This window comes from Leptinotarsa decemlineata, unplaced genomic scaffold, assembly GCF_025532065.1.
Source record: "Leptinotarsa decemlineata unplaced genomic scaffold, Ldec_3_MD MMD2_tig00000035_RagTag_RagTag, whole genome shotgun sequence".
Classification (NCBI taxonomy): domain Eukaryota; kingdom Metazoa; phylum Arthropoda; class Insecta; order Coleoptera; family Chrysomelidae; genus Leptinotarsa; species Leptinotarsa decemlineata.
In genome coordinates, this window is record NW_027412540.1 from 1,794,707 (window position 1) to 1,810,445 (window position 15,739).

The following is a 15,739-nucleotide window of genomic DNA, read 5'->3' on the forward strand; positions in this document are numbered from 1 at the left end:
ATTAACTTTGCAGATGTGCCGGAACCAAATGAGCAAATTATTATTGAAAATCCTATCGTTTCGCAATTATCATCACTCAAACACTCTTCATCTACCATTCCTCTTGGTGTTGATAAGAAATCTAGAACAATCAAGAGGAAGGTTACTAATGCATCTTCATCGATTGTCACTGACTTTAAAGAAAAGAAAGAATCCAAAAGTGTTGTGCGACAGAAAAAACACGCAACGAAAAGTGACAGATCGAGGAGGAAGCCGAAAGGTACTCCTAAAGAAATGGAGAGTGATTTGAAAGCTGAACCGCTATCTTCTTTCAGTCCACTCCATCGGTTTGGAGAAATGAAAAGGAAAGCAAAATGCCGCCTTGTAAAGGCACAGATGACTATTGCTGAACATGAAAAGAGTGAGCGAGCTATTAATGCTAATAATGAAACTCTTGAAGCATTAGATGCCAAGATTGCATTAGCGAAGGTTGAATTGGCTAGAATGTCTAAAGATGCTGATGAACTCCGTTCAAAAATTGATAAAGATAATCAATTCCATCAACGTTCGAGAATGCAAGCTCAGGCTGAGCTTGAGGAGTCGACTAAGCTTTATGAGACGGCATTATCAGTGAGAGATAATTGGCAAAAAGAGTTGGATACTGCATTTCAAAGTGACGGCGATTAGTTTTGGGAATGATAATGTGTTTTCAATATCGTGAGTTGAAAAATATAAGCGGGAATGGAGTATACAATTAATTTGGTTTGTTATACACAGAACGTTGCGAATGGCTGGGGCAACGTTTACCGCTGCAATATTTTTCAATTCACATACTTATAATTGAAATGAAAACAATAATGAACTTTAATATTACTTTATTCATAAATACACTATTAGATACATTTAAACCATATTTGATTCATCAATCCAAGAATTTTGTTCGCTAGGAAGGCCTAACCACTTTACATATACTTTATTTTTTCTTCTCTTCAACACCTTCTCAATCAGATATACGTCAGGATTCTCGGTTCATAATAACTCTTCTTCGTAAAAACATCCTCTAATCGGTTTTTCATTCATATCTTCAAGATTATAAGTCGTTGGGGTGGTTTTATTAATTTTAACAATCTTGAAGAGCTCCGTGGTAAAATTCGCAGTGTAAGACTTTTCAAAAATATTTTTGTATTTGCTTATACGTACAATATCATTCAATTGGAATTTGGGTTTACTTTGATTTCCTCCAATTCCATTGATACCTTTGAATTTCAATTTTGTTGTTGAATCAACATTGATGGGTGCCATACCTATTGTACGATGAACTTTATTGTTATATCTACTAGTTATAATTGGAAGAATATCAAGCCATTTGTGGTGACCTCTCATCGAAAATTCCTTATACAGGAATTATATTGTACGAATCAATCTTTCTGCTATAGCTGCCTTCTTTGTGCTGAATGTTGAATAATGATTGATTTTATATTCTCGCATGAGAGATGAGAAGCTTCTATTAAAAAATTCTTTCCCTTGATCGCTTTGTATATGTTTGGGGGATAATTTGGCTTCCTTCAGTACATATTTCATTGCATTAGTTATTGTACTACCTGTTTTATCTTTAACTGGCACAGTCCACAGATATTTTGAGTAACAATCAATTACTACAAGTATATATCGGTATCCTTTATTACTTTTTGCATAAGGTTGTAGTTCAGCTAGATCTATTTGCCATAGATCTGCAAAACCTTTGATGGTGGTTATTCTTCTACGAAAATTACGTCTTGCAGGTCTATGTAATTCATTAACAACTTGTCGTTTGATATCACTTATTTCATTCGTCATTCTATTTCAATATGATTAAAAAGGAAAAAAGTGATAATGTTACTGCACTGAATGATAATGTGACAGTGATCATTACTTATAGATATATATTAATATATTATACCTTCTTCACGTAATTCTTCAATTATTGAAATTATTTCATTATCATGTCCGGTATGTCCAGCTGACTTTGAAGCTACCAATAGTCGTAGGCGAGCAACTAACTCTTTCGGTGAATTCCAGTACACATAATTCACAGGTTAGAAATTATATATTTCCTCCATTTTCACTCGTTTGAGTGCTCCACCAATTTTACTTCTACTTCTTATTGGATATTGTCGTGAGTCTAATAGAGGTTTGATAACTTCACGAAATTTTTTAGAATTTGTATTTTTTAAACCATTCTTCAGATGATATTGTTTATATGGAGCATTCGTTATTTCCAATATTTTGGAATATACTTGACGAGTTTCTTTATTATCAACATCTTGTGGATTCTTCAAAAAGATCATATCATACAATTCTGGACTACCTGCGCATTCATATTTTTTCACTTTATTAGCATCCCAAAATGAAATGTTTCCATCTTTGGAATGCACCACTAGACTTCCCATTTTCAGCTTTTGTGTAATAGGATCCATACGTACGCCAAATGTTCCATCATATGCTGGATTTCTAGATTTTACATTATTCAAATGTTTCATCAAAACATCTTCACCACTTTCATTCATATCAGGTGAGGTGTCAGGATCCGAGGAATCGATGTGGGACGATGATGGTGTTTCGAATAGAGTTGTTCTCATATCGTCTTGAAGTGTGCTCGTGTCACTATTCACAGATGATACACTAGCAAAAGATTGTTTTCTTCCTATTGGAGTACTCATGGGATAATTTGAAGTAGATTGAACAGTTCCATGATTTGGTGATAACACTGGTGATTTAGAAGTAGCGTTTGTTGATAAAACATTCAATGGTTTCATTATGGGCTCATACAATCTTTCAAGTGTCGTACGATTTTCAATATTATCATTTTTGATAGAGTTGAATTTCTGCCTGACAGCTACTGTTGTCTCTACTAGTTGACGTTTCGAATTCATTTCATTGTTTTTATTTTCAGAATCGTTTTTTGTATTCATAATGCCCTTTTTTAAATTATAGCTCAATTCGCTGATGAAGTGACCTTTACAATATTCAGTGATCGAATAAGTTTCAAAAACAAAATCATGGGTATATAAAACTATCGAATCCTTTGCGATATCTACCTTCATCTATTTTTCTATCCTTATCAATGACTAGAAATCCATATTGGTCCTCCCAGCATTTAACACACATCAATTGGAATTGTTTGAATGTTACATCGGGTGAAACATGATCTGAATAAATGTGATGTAAATTCGTCTTATCTTGTTTGAACATCATAATGAAATTGGTATTGTCACGCACTAACTGTTTGGGTACCCGTGAATATGTCTGTGCTAGATAAAAACAATCAACATCCTTATGACGTCCCATACAGAAATATGATCTAATAATATCTTGCTTTTCACATATCACATCATCAAAAATGAAAACAGAATTAGGCTTAGCGTCGGAGGGTTCCACTATTTTTGCATTATTGCTGAATGTATAAAAACCTAATCCTTTTATAGGTTCCAAAACACTTCGCAAGTACTGATATTTAGGTTGATTGAGTGATTTCGAATAGAGATACACATTTCTAAATCTCAGTCCTTGTGGATGTGTTTATAGTGATATCATTGCATTCGTCTTTCCACAATTTGAAGGTCCTATAATGGGTCCTCGAACTGATGATGGAAGTAGTGGACCATGTCTGAATACCCTTTGTCCATTCAATCCACACCCAAATTTCTCATCTAGATTATCTACAGCAAACTTTTCTTTCTGTTTTACAATGCGCATCGTACCGTGGTTGGAGACTATATAAATGTTATTAGCTTATTCATTTCAATGTGTACCATCAAACGATACAGACGTATTGAAAGTGATCGTAAAATTAAAAGAGGTTGTGGTTTTGTTAATGATTTAATAAAGAAACTTTCTTTCGAATTACATCTACCCGGAGGTTATCAATACTGTGGACCGGGTACAAAATTGAAACAACGTTTAGCTAGCAACGATCCTGGAATCAATAAATTAGATATTGAATGCAAAAAACACGATATTCAATATTCTAAGCATCCATCCGATCTTGCAGCAAGACATTTAGCCGACAAAGAACTTGAATACAGCGCTTGGGATAGGGTTAAATCGAAGGACGCGAGTATTGGGGAAAGAGCAGCTGCATTACTTGTCACCAACATTATGAAAGCGAAAAGACATATGGGCATGGGTTGTAGTACCAATAAGAGAAAATGTAAGAGGAAACAAATGAAGAAAAATAAAAATAGAAAAGTTGCATTTGCTGCTGGGATAGCCCATAAAGTGCGAAATGTATTGAAGAAAGCTGGAAGGGATCAATTTGTGACGAATAATAGCAAAAAAGCTATCACTGTGGCATTGCAGGCGGCACGTAAATACCTCAAAGCTGCCGGTGGAAAAAGAAAATCCGCACACCACGCATAATTCCTGTTCCTAAGATCGGTGAACTTTTGCCATTGATACCAATTTTTGCTGGACTATCCGCACTAGGGAGTTTAGCGGGAGCCGCTGCTGGTATTACCAAGACCGTGAATTCAGCAAAAGCCAGCAGAGCGGCTTTAATGGAAGCCAATCGCCACAATAAAACCATGGAGGCTGTAGCATTGGGCAAACGCGGAAATGGAATATACCTCAAACCGTACCGTAAAGGTTTAGGACTTTATTTAAAACCATACAAAGCCGCAAACAAAACAAAAAACTAATTGAACCCCTACCTCAGAGGCCTCTTACTGATCTGGATCTCAGTTATTATGCACAAAAAATGAAAACTCCACATTTTCGTGGTGTTTTTATGCGTGACAGATTACCCTCTTCAGGTCCAAGACAAAACGAGACAGCTATTGTTAATTTAGATGGAATAAGTGGACCAGGAACACATTGGGTGGCATATAAAAAATGCGGGAAAGAAGTCGCATATTTCGATAGTTTTGGAGATCTACCCCCACCATTGGAATTGACTCGATTCTTTCGAAAATGTTCGAATATAAAAATCAAATATAACTATGATCGTCAACAGAAATTCAATACAGTTCTCTGTGGTCACTTGTGCTTACAGTTTCTCTCTGAATAATTTTCCAAATAAAAATGGATACAACACCAAAACTGGATCGGGAGGCTATCAAGGGAATGGGGTTTTCACTTAGCATGTTTTCGACATATGGTACCTTGAAAAAAATGGATAAAGTGATGCTTGCAAGTATGCCCAAGGAAGTGATACTTGCATGTGTTGCACATGAGATTGCATATGTTTGGGAAAAATTACCTAAACATCTACAAGATGACATCGATATAATGAAACATAGATATTGTTATGAACACCACCCTGATCAAAATTCAGATTCGGATGTTAATGATGGTCCTATACCTCGAAAATCTATGTGTTGTATTTGTAATATAGAGGATGTGAATATTGGTATCAATAAAAATGATACTTATTACAATACAACACCTTCCAAAAAGTGTAAATTGTCTCAAATGTGCTGTTGCTGTGTACAACAATAAATTGAAATGTGTTTCAAAATATTCATCAGTCATGTCACGAAAGTTCGAGCTACAAGCTGTCGGGACAAGTGTCTTGAGTGCGGATTTTTTTCCACCAATTGAATTGGATAGGAACAGTCGTTATGGATTAGGACTTTTGGGATTCTATGGATGCAATACAATCAATAATATAACTGAAGCTAATAATTTAGTGAGTTTTAGATTCAGTAACAACAACTCATCGAAACCCCAAAAGTTTACAATTGAAATTCAATGTGGTGCTTACGAAATAGAAGAGATCAATGCCGTCATACAGAAACATATCATGTTCAGATTGTTTCATGATAAAAAACCAAATGATATCGTTGCAGATGATATTTTCTATCTACACGCCAATAATAATACATTCAAATGTGAAATGCGATCCAAATATGAAATTGATCTGACACATCCAAATTCTATAGCAGAAATGATGGGGTTCGCTCATGAAATATTTTCACCAAATCAGATACATGAATCATCATTAACAATAAACATTACAACTGTGAGACTTATCCGCTTATATTGCAATATAATATCTGGTTCATATATAAATGGTGAAGAATCCCACATTCTTTTCTCATTCGATATTGATGTTGAACCTGGCTACAATCTTACTAAAGAACCACACAGTATTATATATATGCCTGTCAGTCCAGAAGGTCGTCAATTGATTCACAACATTACAGTGCGTATTTTGGATGAAAAAAATACCCTTATCGATTTTGGAAGTGAAGAAGAGATTTTCATTATTTTGGAATTGAAGAAAATCGAATAACTGTTGTTATGGGTTTCATTTACAATAGACAAAATCGCATTGAACAATCCCAAACGAGTTGCACTATCAAAAAGAAAGGTGTGCATAAAAAGAAGTTCATTCCACAAGTGTATGCTAAACAGTTAGCACATAACAGTGATCTTAAATTTTTGAAATCGATTGGATTGAAAGTGAGACAATAACAATGGTGCTCGAAACAAACAGTGAAAAGTTGAATATATTCGATGAACCAGTGCTCGATCATTCTCTCATAAGTTTACATGAGCACACATATAAGCCCTACGGATCACCGCTATTCAGGAATTCGGATGAAATTAGAATTGCAATCAATAATCAAGATGTTATACTAGATATTGACGAGAGCTTCATTTACATAGAAGGTAAATTCACCCCGAAAGATGTAGCGAAAACATGCTATCTCTCGAATAATGCAATTGCATTTCTCTTTGATGAAATTCGTTACGAAATGGGTGGTGAACAAGTAGCTGTTGTTAGAAAACCTGGGATAACATCTACAATGAAAACCATGATATCATTTGGACAATCACATGCTAACACATTATTGACATCTGGCTGGGGACTTTCACAATTGAAACAAGATATCTTGGATACAAACAGTCATATTTTTAGTGGAAAACTACCACTAAAATATTTGATGGGTTTTGCTGAAGATTACAACAAAAGTATCTTGAATGCTAAACAGGAATTGATTTTGATTATCGCCCGATCATTCAAAAACTCATATATAGGTGAGGTTGATGCTGATTTGGAAATAAATAAAATCGAATGGAAAATAAGACACATTGTACCAGACTTCTTCAGACATATGGGCCATCAAAACAATTAACGCTCTGGAAACTCCTCGTTTTGTCATCATCGCATTCCAAAGTACTACCACATCTGAAGATAGAACACAGGATATTACAAAATTTACAACTGCTGATATCAATAGTATTCGAGTATACTTGAATTCTGAAGTTTATCCATATGAGCGTTGGAATTTGAATTTCGATAAAAAAACTTGATGTTCCTGCTTATTATCTTTTGAGAGTTCCCAACGAAGTTATTATGATAAAGATATGAGTGAACCTCTGATGGACATTGGACAATTTTGAGAGAATCCACTATTCGTCATCGATTGTTCCCATCAACCGAATGCAACAAAATCATCAACTATTGATATAAAGATTGAGTTTGAGACGAGGAAGACCAAGTTTCCAGACAACACTGAAGTATATGCATTAATTTTGCATGATACAGTTTTAACATACAATGCATTGGATGGTTCGGTTCACAGCAGATATTGACACTCTTTAAATTATTGATACTATTTCATTTTTCCACTCTATCATGTACTGTTCTATGATTTTTTTTCATTTGTAACTGACTTATATCATGTATTGTAATTTTTTTCCTAATATATATTATATTTATTGTTTTTTAATAATTTTCTATTGTATATAATAGGATATGAATAAATAAAACATGAAAATAATACAAAGTTTTTTTATTTGACATTATTTATGATTTACAGGAACATACAGACTATCTAAAATAACTTATTCCTCATAGTCATCATTTTCGCGACCATCTTCAATTTCCTCTCGATTTTCATCATTCAATTCAAAGTGATGAATAATCCATTCTGGCAAGTATGGTTGGAGGCTATACAGGAATCTTCTCAGGTTCAGTTCAATCATAACCTCACAAAGTTGCCACAGTTCCAATTCATTATCCAAAAATTTGTTACAAACTTTTGCACCACTCCGATAGTTCTCAGCATCACGAAGACATAATTCAATTTGTTTTTCATCATAGCATACACTCATATCATAAACGCTTGCATGTTCGGCTCCATAACCCAACACCTTCAATTTAGATGACAAATGTTGAACCGATGATTTAAGATCTACAACATCGATCCAATCTTGACTAGCATACTGCATCCACATCTTTGAATGGTGGAACGGAAATCGAATAGAAAAAAAACAATAAGCAACCTCCAACTTGTTTCCATGATATAATAGTCACATTCCCATTTTACTTGTAGTCACAAAGTGAGTGTATTCAACTAAGTTAGTAATGTTTATATTTCCATATAATTATCATCTAATATATGAATATTATTAAAACAAAAAGAAATTCACCATAATTACTATTATTATTCAATCATATTGAATTTGACTAGAGTTCACGTTTTCATACCAACAAAACTTTGTGGACTATGACCTAAAGAAATTCACTATAAATAATTACAATTATTATTCAGTCATATTGAATTTGACTAGAGATCGCGTTTTCATGCCAGCAAAACTTTGTGGGCTCTGTCCTAAATACGTCATCGTATATTTACCACCCGATGAATTGATACAAGTTATATCATCATCACTGAATTGCAACGAAATACGTTTTGGTAGCCATGTTTTAAATAATTTATCATTGCTCACATCTTCCAAAGTTAATAAAATTGATTTACCAAATCGTGTAGAATAAGTTGACATATTTTTAATTATGTACACTTCATCAATTGGCAATGAAGATAAGGCCTTTTGCTCTAGTATTTCAACCTCCTGTACAATCAAATTATTAATTTTATTCAAATCTACTTTTGAAACGGACATGATGAAAATTTTTATGAAAATATAAACAATTTCCAACAGACAAATACACTCACCGTTTTCCTTCTATTACGAACTGAATAACACTCTACCAATTGGTAACTGCTGCAGATATATTCGTCTACTGATTTCATAGTGTGCCAGGCATTCCTTTTATATTAAACAGTGCGAGTCACCCCCACCATGAAATCGTGAAAGGTTCACATTGCTAGTTGCTACCCACTAGAGAAGCCTGACGTCACAGCCAAGCCCACCTCCCAACCGGATGCGATACGAAGAGGCAGTCGTCGTTGCGCTCTCGTAGAGGGTAGACGTTAGGCAGACAGTCCTCGGCCATCGATAGCGGGGCTAGAGCGATGTGTTACGTCACAACCTTCATCGCTAAGGGAGAGGTGAGGGCAGACCGATGAATACGCATTACTCAGCCACACGTCGTGGAGTGAACATTTTGCTCTCTTTTGGACGGATGATGCTGTGACGTCACACCACTACTAAATTGGTGGGCTCACACCGATGGAACATCCATTACTTGAAGGATCTTCGAAGTATGCAGACGTATGTTTGTACATAGACAAGCACATGATGAAACCCTGTACCGTGCATTCTCACACACACACACCACTCATATGTAATTACGTCACTATGTCACACACACACACACACCCAAAAATCTCATATGAAAAAAAAAATTCTGAACGATCCCTGCATCAGACCCTTCAAGGTCACATCGCCTTGATGTTACTAAACAACAACAAAAAAAGCAATTAATACGTCATACGTATAAAATAAAACTACGACTTTCAATCACTCCCAAATTAAATTATAATCCAAAAGCGGGCGGATTAAATTCGTCCGCGATTATTTCAGTTGAGTTTCATTTCATATAAATATAGCTGATGAATGTGTTCATTTATAAAATAACGACAGGCAGATTTAATGTCTAACCTTAGCGTCGTAAAAACAGTTTTCAAAAAAATTGTTTGAAGCAATATTATTTATATCACAAATATTCAATTACAGTTTGAGAATTATATAACATATACAAGTGAATCAATAAAGATTTGATATTATAATATATTAGTTGGTACCTATGTAATATTTTCCAAAAACAAGTGCAAACATACCTACCTCTGTGTAAGATAAACAAATGACTGACCTACATTGATTTTACTTTTTGGAAACAGAAACAAATTCCTGTTCAGGTGTTAGGAGCGTATTTCTGAAACGTCTCAGTTAGTGTCAGCGCCTGCTCAAGAAAAATATTCCACCATTTTGACTAAACAATTTTCGTTGATTTGAGAAGGATATGCAGTGATTTAAGAACAAATAGTGAATGTTTTATATGCGTTGGTGACCTGAAGTATTGTTGGGGTGAGTTGTATGAAATATGTTTTTCTTTTAATGAATTCACGGTTAGTGTCCATATTATTTACACTCGAGATTCAATTTTTCCGTAATGATTAATGAAAAATAGATTGAGATGTACCAATTCATGAATATCGCATGATTTGCCTTTCAGTTTAACGATTGGTGCAATAACCAATAACTTGACGCATACCTGTCTAATCAGACACGAACCGGCAGTCTGAGATATTTATATACTGTAGCGACCCATTCATGTAGAATTTTCATGCAAACATGTCGGCCAATATGATTTACTCGATTTCATTTACGTAAGCCGTTTTTTAAAGAACGCTAGATACCGTTAATAACGCTGTTGGTGTGACAGTATAATGTTGCGTATTCTAGAAGATGATGATGTAGGTAAATTGAGAGGTAAGTAACATCGACTCTTCTATTCTGACTAACAGAATAACCTTCCTTCTTCATATCCTAATCACATATCCATACATTTTATACTACTATCATTCATATTCTATGTCCTAATATAAGTAATCAAAGTCAGTTCAAGACTTTTTAACATTCGAAAGTGACGAATGTGTCAAAGTTGAACCATAATTCTATGTCTGCAAGAAAATGCCGATTAGAAAAATTTCTGGAAATCTATGTGACTTGAACTTACAAAGATGGAAGACATGTCCACAAGTTCACAGATTGATATAAGGATTGCTAAACCAATTACTAACCTACTGAAGGACTCCACCCAATGGTTAGCAAAATTTACAAATAAAACGACATTCCACCTACAATGAAATGAACAAGAGGAAGTTCAAAGAATAATGGGATTAATGTTGCAAAATTAAGGCAAATCAAATGGAAATGATTGACGAAGAAAGGGTAGGTAATCAACAGCAACCAAATAATACTGATTCCCGAATTGAATCAGGATCGCAACTCTCCAAAAAGGGTAAATATTAGCTCTCAACTCGACGACATTGACCTGAAAGAACTCCAAAATCTGAAAAATCAGCTTATTGATAACAATCCTAAAATAACCTTCAGCCAAGACATACTTCAACTACCCTGCTGTGCCTGATAGTTGAATAATTGGGGAAAAATTATCTCACTATCTAGCACAATCACGCTGATCTAGCAGTACCACCATCATTGGCGTAACTATGGGGTGGCAAGTCGGCAAAATGCCACGGGCCCCTAGCCGGAAGGGGCCCCCGGTCAGAGGAGAATCCCAACTCTCAACATTTACTATTTATTATACATGTTTAGTGAAAAACGTTTTGTGTTTGATTTATTTTTGTTACCTACTCAGTTGCAGGCACAAGTAAAAAAATGTGTTAAGAATTTAAAGGATTAAAAAAAGTTGTAATCGAGTTTTAGAATGTATCCGATAGATAATATAATGCTCACCACGCGTGTTGGTATTAGGTACTGTGAATGTTCGGGGAATTTCCGCTGTAAGTGCCGTGGACAAATAAAGTGCGATGGAGCTAGTACCATTAAAGGCACTTATGGCGGAGTTCAAAAACTCATAAGAGATATAGAGTCAAATGCGGTTTATGTCCATTATGCTGCTCATAATTTAAATTTGGTGGTAATGTTGCAGTAAAACAGGTCATAGCAATACAAACATTATTCGAAACTGTGCAACAAATTTATAATTTTTTTGGCCATAGTATTAAACGTTTTATATCTGACAATAAAGGAGAGACCGGGGTATCATCAAATTCAGAAACAATAAAAACAATTAATCCAACTAGATGGGCAGGAAGATTTGATGTCACGTTTGCTTTAAAAGTTCTCTTTGATGATGTTCAAAAAGCGCTTACAAAAAATATTTTATTAAATTCAAAACAGATGAGAGAAATGAAGCTATCATGCTGAAGAAGATAGAAAACTACAATGTTATTATGTTGTTGCTTTTCCATTGCAAAGTCTTACAAACTATAGACGCGGCTTCTGAAGCACTTCAGTCTAAAGCACTTCAGCCTAAAGCCATATCGATCTTTGAAATGCTTCAAAGCGTTTGCAAGTCTGTCTAGAACAACTTGTAAAGTATCGACATGACATGAATTTCAAGATTTAAAAACGGAAGCAAATAGTATTGCAGTGAAATGGTCTATAAACCCTGAATTTCCTAAAACTCGTCAGAGAAAATTTAAACGTCATTTTGATGAAATTCGTTAAGATGAACTCTCCAAGATTCTGGAAGCTTGTTTAAAGTGAACAACAACAACAAAGTGTATTAGACATAATCATTAAACCACTGAAATCGCGTTTCCTTGGAATGAATGAAATTGTTTCCAATTTTAGTGTCTTGCAACCTGCCACTTTGCAAAATTTGAACGATACTAATTTATTGTAAAAGGCTTTAACATTCGTCCATCTATATAAAGAAGATGTATCCATCTCGTTTTCCAAGGAAATTCACAGTTTTCGATTCGCTTTCAGACATCGAATAGAAACATCATCTTCTATAAGAGAACTTGCTGACTTATTAATAATAAAAAATCATTTTATGTCTTCGAACTTTCCTGGAGTGTGCACTGCATTTTTATTATTTCTATATTGCAATGTATTTTTAAAAGCATATGTCGTATCAATTTCTATATTAGTAATATGTTTTATGTAATATTGTGTATTAGGATTACCTATTTCAATAAATATATTCTTCTTCTGTGACTACGGCTAGTGCCGAGCGATCATTTTCAAAACTGAAATTGATTAAAACTTATTCATGAAATTCTATGGGACACGACAGGTTTAGCACCTTGGCTATTCTATCCATCGAAAATTCTATGGCCCGAAATTTGAACTTTGATGATGTCATTACCACTTTTGCTGAACAGAAAGTCCGAAGGAAGGAATTTTAATAAATATTACCATTTTATATTTTGAACACCTTGTGTGCTTACAAAAGTATGATGATTCGGATGATATGTGCCCATATCAATTAGATACTGACTGTACTTTAATTTATGTACTTTTAATTTGAAGTGAATTATTAGAAAATCAAGTACCTAATTATAATTGTAAAGTTTGTATGTACCTACTTACTGTAGTGATTTATTATTATACAATTACAAGTAAAAGTGTATAAATGAGTATTATAAAATAAAAAAAATATTGTTATTTTTGGTTCAGCTTCTTTATATTGGGGGGAGGGGGCCCATCCAATGAATTTGCCACGGACCTCGAACGGTATAGTTACGCCACTGACCACCATGCTAAACCAGATGCTGACAAGACGTTTCTTACAGGAACAGATATATTCGAAGCTTTGCATCTTCAGCCAGTTAGACTACAAGACTACAAACTTTGAAGTAACAACACATATAATTTTATCCTGTAATTTGGATTTTTTTGATTTTCTGTAATAATAGAAGTGTTTATTGAAAAGCAAGTTAGGTGCCATCGATATGGTGATATTAAGTGTGTTCCATTCGTATTAGTCTGTTCCAGATTTGTCCGTCCTGCCTAAAGTTATTCGCTTTCTCTGCGAGATAAAAATAAGTCGGGAAGAGATGGCCAATAACTTTTGGCGTGAACGGCTCAATCTGGAATACCAACATTATTAGAACAAAACACACCTTTCAAAATCGTATATAGATTGGCCAATATGCCTTTTGTTCTTAAATTTTTTGATTCACAAACTTAATTAATGGCCCTTTCATCAATATTGAATTGCATATTTGCCTTTCACCTCTATCCTTGTTTCCTCATGGTTTATTGTGTTTGTTGAATATTTTACTAATTGTACTTACCTTAGGTATTTCATACTCAGATCATTACTTCTGGAACACCCAAATTAAAAGCAATTTCGTTTTATTCCACCAAGTACTCCAAATAGTGAACAGAACGAATGTATTAACAGTAAAGATAATTTTTCAAATTTGACACATTCCTAATAAGTCAATGAACGTCAATTTCCGCCGTTTATTTGAGATATCATCACTTATTTGTTTCTGATAAAAAATAATAGTATTGGCAATTTCATTTATCAAGGATCTTTTGATGATTCAAATTAATACATATAGGTAGGTATTGACTATTGGCACCGTTTTGCGTCGTCAGAACTATCCATCATTCAGTCTACACAATATCTGAAACAGAAGCGCATCTCAGCATTCATCACTGTATAGACATCTTATGGCAATCTAATGTGAATAATTGATGTATACACATACGATTCGCAAACACATTAAATACCACAACTCATGGTCTACCCTTGACTTTTATCTATTTTACTAACAATTTTTCAGTTGAAGAGTGGGCAATACTTATAGGTACTTATACATGGTATATTTTGAATTATTATTATTATAGGTACTTGTTGCCAATTTTTGATGGAAAAATCACTTTACCTACTTCGACGTTATTGTAAAATTCTCGCACACTTCATAGCTACAATCCTATGATTGATAATGAAATGCCAAAGATGATATGGGTCATTTTCAAATAAATGGCCTAAGCAAATGACTTTAAGAGTAATTTGTCATTAACCGATTCATAATCTATAAACTTGGAGTTCATCTCAACTTTCATCTCCTTGCACTTACATGAGTATATCTACTTCACTGCCTGTAACGAGGCTGGATCCTTCCACAAAGTCTGAGGATCTAAGGAAAACTCTTGTCAAGAATTTTCCAGAAGTGATTTGTGAAAGTCATACATCTAAACATCTTGAATTATATGCTTCTATGAAGGTAATCATAAAATAAGATAATTTTTCGAAGGCATGGGGACAAGAAATATGGCCTAGTGGAATCTTAGTATCCAGATTTTTTCGGAAAAGGATAATGTCACCACAAATACAAGAGAAGGTGGATCACGAAAACTGAACAAGACGTTAATACTATTGTTGAGAAAAATTTACATATTTCCTGTATAAATATTCAATGTGTTGCTAATGGATATGTCGCAATATATTGTAAAGATAATTTAAATGTGACCGCTTTGAATTTCAATAATTTTAATGATGAACTGTACTCAGAATTTTGTGGAGTATATTAGAACCACTTAAATATTTACAAATTCACTCTTTACAGGTTATGCACAAATGACTGGAATATATTTATGAATATTCTGAAAGGTTTATTGGCCAGTTTGTTAAAACAAAACAAAAGAAGTGGCTTGATTGTAAATTCAATCTCACTTCTTAAAATTTTAGACTATACTAGAATCACTAGATTGCGATCACTATATTTGTTCTGGAATGTGTCTCTCCGACTATTAAGGCCAATTTGCATCTCTGATCATAGAACCACCGATTGATAGAGAAAAATATGAGATACAAAAGGACCAAGTACATTTAAAATGTATCCGGTCCTTTTGGGAATAATTTTGTATTTATTACTCAATAAATACTTATTATTATTATCATTATAATGAATTGGGATAATTATAATCCTCTCTAATATTTTTTCATTAGCCAGCTGCTGCCCCCATACTAACAATAACCCTCAAGCTACGAAATAAAGAAGATTTCGACTGATAATATGCTATTTCTAGGGTG

At 34.1% G+C, this 15,739-nt stretch overlaps 1 long non-coding RNA gene across 1 annotated transcript in view; it reads left to right on the forward strand.

The window, feature by feature from the left end:
• LOC141480963 (uncharacterized) overlaps positions 1–15,739 on the forward strand; it is a 193,500-nt gene that overhangs the window by 56,032 nt on the left and 121,729 nt on the right. The window lies entirely within an intron of this gene.